Source organism: Centrocercus urophasianus, unplaced genomic scaffold (assembly GCF_019232065.1).
Source record: "Centrocercus urophasianus isolate 14NV4802_14NV808 unplaced genomic scaffold, USGS_Curo_1.0 seq_10, whole genome shotgun sequence".
Classification (NCBI taxonomy): domain Eukaryota; kingdom Metazoa; phylum Chordata; class Aves; order Galliformes; family Phasianidae; genus Centrocercus; species Centrocercus urophasianus.
Genome location: NW_024884142.1, coordinates 85086760 through 85094743, shown reverse-complemented (window position 1 = coordinate 85094743; position 7984 = coordinate 85086760). Strand labels below are relative to the sequence as shown.

General features: G+C 40.8%; 1 long non-coding RNA gene across 1 annotated transcript; it reads right to left on the bottom strand.

Annotated features, from left to right (window-relative positions):
• Positions 1-5757, bottom strand: LOC122161238. Its single transcript, XR_006169129.1, has 3 exons — positions 5617-5757; positions 2693-2740; positions 1-1195 (listed from the first exon to the last, which is right to left on the bottom strand). It is a non-coding gene; the product is annotated as an uncharacterized LOC122161238 (long non-coding RNA).
• Positions 5758-7984: the final 2227 nt, after the last annotated feature.

Genomic DNA, 7984 nt, shown 5'->3' with positions numbered 1-7984 from the left:
TACTCAGTGCCCTTAAGGATATGTGCCTTAGCATAAACTTCCTGACCCCTGAGGAACCGCTGTTGTCTCGATAACAAGCATTAACAATGCGTTAATGCTTATAATAACATTTTGTATGGTAAAAGATTGTCAGGATTTACAACTTTGAACCTGTTATCCTCAACCTGATTAATACAATTATATTTACTGAAATGATTGCAAGGGCACTTCTCTCAAGATAGGTAACTATTCTGGTATGAATAATTAAACAATTATGGCTAATTTAACTGCTGGCATACATTTTAAAATGAAACAGATCTTGAGCAAAGATTCCAGGCACTTAGCCTTTCACTCCAATTAATTAAAAATGAAGTTCTTCTGGTCTGTAAGAGTGATGATTCTTCCGTCTCTGAAAACATGGACATGGCAAGATATGTGGAAATGAACCACATGAACCTCTACTACATCACTCACTCACAACTTCTGCTCATTTTATCCAACTGATACAATTCCTCTATCCTCTCAGGTTGTTTTTTTTTTTCCTTCTTCTGGGCTTTCATTGATAAGACTTTGTGAAATAGGCCAAATTCTGTTTGTGCAGCTGAGCATTGTAAAGAAACTCTCTGAAGCTGTTTGAATGTATACTGAAGAGTAAATGTTTAAAAATGTTAATCTCTATAGAAACGTCCTAAAGTTTATTGCACTTAATATTGTGAATTGTTCTCTTATTAGGAAAGCAACTGAGAATCAGCGAAGGTCAGAGCCCTGTTTTGCCAGACATTCTATAAAAAAAACAAGCCACGAATGCCGTTTTTTGAGCTAACGAGTTTGGAACGTAGACAATATTCTCAAACTGCCTGTCAATTAATTAATAAATTAATTGTTTTTTTAATGTGAGTTTTGCATTTAGCAGGGTGTGATCCAGGTAGTCTAGCTTAGGTGAAAGGGATCTCAGGAGCATGCGTAACTTTTTGATTGCTTCATCTTGACTTCGATCTTCATGATATTGAGTCAAATTCAAGTCACAACATCAGAATCTATGTGTGTAGGTGTATTTTAATCACAGAACTCAATGATTTTGGTCATTGTGCAAGTAGCTTAGGATTAGTAAAGAGACTAAGAAGTTCATGAGTCCAATCTTCAGCTTGCAGACTGGAGTGCTCAGAGGAGGCTTTCAGTCTTGGCAGATGCCTTGGGTATCAGCTTCATGCCTCACCTGTGGGGTTGGGAAGGCATTTATTTAGTCCCTAGTCCAAGGCTTTTGACAGTCAAGGGACAACACCCTTCTGTAGAATTTGGCTCGTTTATACAGTTCAATTAACGTATTTCAGGAAACACTGCATGAAGTCTCATGTGAAAGACAAACATGAACAGCCAGGAAACAGCCTTTAGTGATGGCTAAAACGCAGTTGTCTGGAAGTATAGGCTCAATGTTCTGTATGATTTTACTGTCCACATGAACCAGTTCCCTTTTTTCTTGTCTGCTCATTACACATGCAGCCACAAATATGCAAAGCTTGCACATCACACAAAACAACTTGCACATTTATTTTAAACGGTGGGGGTTTCTTGATAAGCCACTAGCAAGGGGACACGAGGATTTCTCTGGTTTGGGCCCACTTGATCGACATGAAGACAGGGTGCCCCCTGGAGAGCTGGATCTTCACACCAAGAGAAACTGCAGAGGCAGAGAGAAGCAGCTGGCACTTAGCAATTCCTGTTGGACTTGTTTTCCTGATCAGAAGCTGCTTAGTGGTAAAGAAAGCGTAGACTTTGTATGGGAATTCCGTGCCAGTCTTGGATGGTATTTCAAAACTGCTCCTAAGTGGCCTGCCCCATACCTGCTGTATAGTTTCAGTCAGATGTTTATGTTACCCTGAGTGAAATAAACTAATTCGATATGAACTGAGCCACACTGTAGTTTTTACAAAATCAGAATGGGTCATGATATCATTATTATCTTAATGATGTCTTTGGTTACACATGCAGCTGCTTGGGCCTGATGAAAATAAACAGAAAAAAGTATGGCATGTGGGGTCTGCTGTTAAAAAACGTTCTCTTTTGTACAAATAAACTTTAACTTTCCTTCTTTCTTATCTTTTCCAGCTCTTTTTGTTGAACTTCTTTCTTTTTCTAGTGCTTTTCCTGTTATTTTAACTTACTTTAGTACAGAATTTATGAGGGATTTTCAAATTTATATTGGAGCAAAGTGAAATAGCAGTGCCCTCAGGTCTGAAGGGGAACAATGGAACAGAGACCTGATTTGCTGCACTGCAGTAGGATGACTTTTTTTGCTGGTGAGGGTTAAGGAGAGAAAATAAATATATCTGTTGGACATAAACTCTTGTTAACAATTCTTCCATGCTTCTTTTTTTTTTGAATTTTTCTTCCACCTTGACCCTATCAGGTCCGAAACTTCATCCCTCCACCTTTTAAGGTTAAACAGACCAGAAAGGCTTGTTCCCTCTGCAGTTTCCCCATTCCATTCCCACTTCCTACATTTCACCTTCCCTCTCTCCCTCTTCTAAGCTGATTTGGCCGCAATATTTTCAGTACTGGGTTCACAGCCTTGACAGTTAGAACCATGTCTCCTTGGTCGCTGTGAGGAGCACAGATAGCTTTTGATTTACAAATTAGCTCAGGGAACATAGTAGCGTTGTGGTGGGAACCCCACAGCTCCATCCCTTGAGTCGGGGAGCAGGACTTATCTCACCATGGCTCTCAACAATCTTGTCTCCATGGGATGTTGCCAGATATGCTTCTGTGAAAAAGAGAAGGAAGCTGTGTCATCACACACCTCTCCAGTAGGATCCAACATAGACCTCATTTTAAGACACTGCAAGCAGCTTGCTTAGACCTTGAGTTTATTTCTGGGGTGGATGACTGATACCCTTCCTCCCCAACCCAAAACTATGTACCAAATGCCATGGGGAAAGGTAAGATACCGGTACAATATAGAATTTAACTAGGAATTGCTCCTGAACTGTGGGACGAGAAGGCTGAGTCATACTTTTCCACCTTTAGATTCAACAATCAACAAAATCTCCTGTATGATGTAGGAGCCTGGCCCTTGGTATTGCTCTCTTTGCCTTAATATGCAACAGAGATGCAAGCCTACTAACTGCTATACTGAGCTAAGCCTTTCTTACTTGCACTGGCTTTGTGTTGCTGATATAAATGGAATAAATCTTGGTTCATGCTGGCATAAATCAGAGTAGAATCAGTACCACTGTATCTTGAAATCTCAGTAGACGTTCAATCTGAATTAGAACAGATTTTAAATCCCATTGATCTCACTAGGCTTTGGACCAGGTCAAAGTTAAGTTTTGCAGTGATTCATGTACCTTTGTTATCAACAGATGATTGGTTCTTGATTCACTAGTAATTAATAATAATGATTCATAGGAAGGCAGAAGCTGGTGGTCAAAGGTGAAGTGAATCATCCTGTCTATGAACAACCGTCAATGGTTGCAAACAAAACCATCCTGCTCTTTTTCAAAGCCAACATTTTTTCTCCCCATTGCCATCCCCAACTACACCCATGGCTCTATACTTTTGTGCATTAACCTTGCACCCAGTGACACCTGTAATGCTGTGTCATTTCCTTCAGGTCTGGTCCTGCTGTGGTGCACAGGAGAAGATGCAGTGCTGACCAGACACCCATGATCATGCCAGCTGCTGTCCTTGTGCAAGAACTGTCGTGGTCTCACAATTTTCTTTGCCCTTTGTTTTCACCTCTTTATTAAAGGTTTTGCAGGCCAAATTGTCACCTGGGTCACATTGCCATCTATGATATTTAGCTATGGGGCAGCTCTCTCTGCAGACAGCATCAGGTCTTTGCTAACGTCATAGAACCATAAGATCATTAAGGCTGGAAAAGACTTCTAACATCATCTAGTCCAATGATCTACCTGCCACCAACATTGCCCACTAAACCATGTCCCTCAGAATGTCTAAACATTTCTTGAACAACAGTTCGACATCAGTTGGACTCATAATCTGTTGTAGTTCCAAAATTACTGAAGTCCTTAAAGGATGTCCCACATCAGTGTCTTGGAGAGCAAATGTATGGATTCTTGGATGTGGGAGGGTCCTCTTACTGGACTTCTCACCCCTAAATTCAGCTAAGTGCTAGAGGGTGACAATACTTTTCTCAAAGCATAGACAGGTTAATGTGTGCTAACTGCCCTGAAAAATCAGCAGCATTTCTGTGTGCTCAGTGCAAACAGTCCCAAAGTAATAAACCCAAATGTTGTTGGGTAAAAGTAGGTCAAACAGCACAGGGGACATGAACAGATTAGTTGCCATAAGCTGACTGGTACACTATCTCACTGTGTTCAAGGAAATTATACTAGTATTTAAGGAAATTATAATGAGTAAACTGCTGACCCCAGTGCTCAGCCCTCAGCTAAAGCATGCTGCGTAACTTGAAGAAATATGTGAAGGAAGATCTTTGCACAGCATTGTTTTTTTTTAACTTCCCTTTCCCCCAAAATATCACTTAAAACTTACATAGGAAAATCTATCTTGCAGAAAGAATATCCTCCAGGGAGTTTATTTGCAGTAATTTGAACAACACTACGTACTAATCTTGCAAGCAGAGCTATAAAAGTTTATCTAGTAAAATATTCAATAAGCCACTATGATTGCTACCTGGAAATACTGAATAATGGTGGGGTCAAAAAAATTCTTCAAGAAAAACAGTGCTGTAATTGTCTTGGATGAACTCAACAAATGTCAGGTCTGAAAACCTTGACGAATTTATCTCCCAAGGTGATCTCTGTTAAAGCAGATCTTATCTCAGGGAGGTAGCCATAGGGAATACATTTTCCATTTGCTTTTGGAGAGAGGTTTTTTTCATGCGTCTGTTCATTTAGCACTAAACTCTGATGAGATATATATTGGTAAAAGCATTTTCAATATATATTTCTGGATGATGCCATTAGAATTTGGGAGAGATAAACAGTCCTAGGAAGGCTATTTTAAACTAAATAACAACTGCTTCTTTTTCTAAGGTGTAAGGTTGTTGTTTTTGTTGTTGGTGGGGGTTTTTTTGTTTGTTTGTTCTTACAGTCATTGTTTTCATTATTCTAATCTCTTAGAAGACAGGAGGCTTAATTCAGTGCTTGCTTTAGAACTGTGACAGCTTTCCCTGGATCAGTGGCTTAGCAAGGGGACTGGTGGGATGTTGACTGTGAAGACAGAGGTGAGACAAACATGTGGGGAAGAAGTGGGCTTTTAAAATGAAGCTCCAGAGGAAGATAGTTAAAGTGGTAAGATATAGACAGTAAAAGTGGTAAAATATTCCATGTATAGGAGTTTTTGAAAGCTAGAAAATGTAGAAAATATAGTGTTCCAAAGTCTGGGAACTATCTAAGCAAAGAAGCAAAGAAGTATAAGAAATGTTACTTAAAGGCTATTCTCTATTGCTCTGAAACCTTTCCTCCAAAAACTTTCTGAAAATTGATGTTTTAGAACAGTTTTTCATTTTCTCTTTTGGACCGCCCACCCCTGAGCCAGGGTAGGTCTTTGTTGTTCCAAAAGGCTCAAAAATATTGTGAATAAAAAATAAACAGGACCAATCTCTCACCCCCAAACCCTTTGATTAAAGAAGATATTTTAAAAATGTTTTCTTACGCTCTGTTGAAATTTGTCTACAATTTCTTCCTCAGCGTATTTGACAGCCTTTGCTTCTTGCTTCCTGCAAGACTGTCCTTGATTTGTCTCTGTTCCATAAACCAGAAAAAAGTAGGTTAGTTGTTATCATTGTTGCACAAAACCAACAGTTGGCACAAAGACAGCAATGTTTATAACTCAGGCATCCTTGGACATTTTTTATATTTCAGGCATTTTACATAAAAGAGATATGGCAACTGGAGAGCAGATGACCCAGAGCAATTAAGGCAGTTTGAACCCGGTAACTCCCATAACAGTAGTACGCAATTTTTTCCATTGCACTTTCTCCAGTACAGTGGAAAAATCTGTTTTATTGGAGTTGGACGTAAGATATTGCCTTCAAGAAATTGAGTTTCTGTGACGTGAGGGATGAGTGCCTCGTGTTTGCAGCCTGCACTGCTGAATTTGCCATGGAGGCCTTAGAAGTTCAATGGTTCAGCCTCCATTTCTGCCACTGCAGAATGATTCCCTACACCAAATTTCTTTAGCGTTATGATGACAGGGCCAGTTTCTATTGGAAAAAAATTCCCTTGCAGAAAGCATTCCTCGCATGGCTAGATAGGCACTAAGGAAGAACAGAGATTCCAGCAGCCAGGGATATGGTGTAGAGATCTGCAGCTAAAAGTCAAAGTCACTGTGTGTTTCTAAAAAAAAATGTTTCAGTTGCTGAAAAAAAACCAAAACAAAACCATCACCAAAACAGGGAAAATGAGACACTCAACCAAACAGCGTAAGAAAACTCATCTACATGCAAGACATCATGAGACAACCCACTGCCTAATTTGCAGCAGATTTCAGATTCAGGTGACGCAAATCCTGGGACTCATTTGTGCAAGTTATCAAAGCAGTCTGGTGGCAATGAGTTTGAGTTTGCTCTTTTGCTATCAGTCCCTCCTGCTGGGTTCACCCTGTGGTTTGATTTCATACCCGTAACCCATTTGAGGTGGCTAACAACCCTGCAAGAATTTGCTCTACAAAGATGAATTGTATATCCTGGACTCTCTTAATCTAATTAAGATTGATGCTAATTGATGCTTAATTGATGCAATAAACTCTTACATACCCTTGATGCATGTGTTGCTTTTGCAAACAAGGCCCAAACAATTTCCTCTTTGAGCAAGGCAACCAGCTTCTGGGCTATCCATGCCTTTGGTGTTCCCAGGACCAGAGACACAGGCAGCATCCAGCTACCTAGTCCTGCCCCCACTGGTGTCATTTTCCAGTGCCCTCAGTGACACCACCACTCTATGGAAACTTATCCTTTGGATATGGTACCCACCTTCGATTATTCTTTCATACTCTTGTTCATGGATCTTGTTTGTTTTTTTAAAGGTAGTTTTATTTTGGAGATAATTCATGCTGCTTTGTTTGGAGTGTTATGTGTTAAGATATACTGTTCGTTTTTTTTGGGAAAAGGCCATTGCTTTATGTTAGAAAGAACAGATGAAAGGGAGGAGAAAGGTAGGACTTCTGTCAGTGAGAAAACCTAATCATAATCATAATAATAAAATGGCTTGGGTTAGAAGGAACCACAAAGATCATCTAGTTCCAACTCCTAGCTGTGGACAGGGCTGCCCCCACTAGCTGCCCAGGGTTGCATCCAACCTGGTCTTGAGCACCTCCAGGGGTGGGGCATCACAGTTTTTCTGGGCAGCCTGTGCCATTGCCTTATCTGTACTCAGCAAGTCTGTGTGTTACTGAAGACCCCACCTGCATGAATGGCTCTTGGGCAGCAGGGGTCTCTCTGTTCCCTCCTCCACCTGGAGCATCGCATGGTGGGCAGAGAAGAAATGCAGTTGATTTGTAATGTGTACAGAAGGACCAATGGCTCTTGGCACTACCAAGTATATATACAGCACATTAATGCTGATGGTGCACTCCATTATCCTGCAAACTAGCTCTTCTACGGGAGGCAGTGGGTCTGAATGGGCAGAGTGCTGATACATGCTGGTGCAGACAATTGGGATGAGTGAAGGCTGAGTGACTGTGTTCACCTCCCTTCCTTCCTCAAACCAGAATAGATCTCAGACATAGGAGAAGGGAAAAAATATCTCTTAGCTTCCAGCATGTGCTTCCTTCAGCTTTTTCTGTCATTATCCTCCTCCACCGAAGCACTAGATACCTTGTTTCTTCCAGATGAAAGCTGAAGCCACCCACAATGTCAACAAGTGGGTGGCTAATAAATCCATTCAATGACATGAGACTTGTTGTGATTTCTTTTCTGGTGAGACTGTAGAGGGTACACTGTGGGACTCAGTTCCCTAGAAGGTGATAAGGATGTTCTCCAGGGCTGCAGAGCCACCTGTCCCACCACCATCACTGGTTCTGC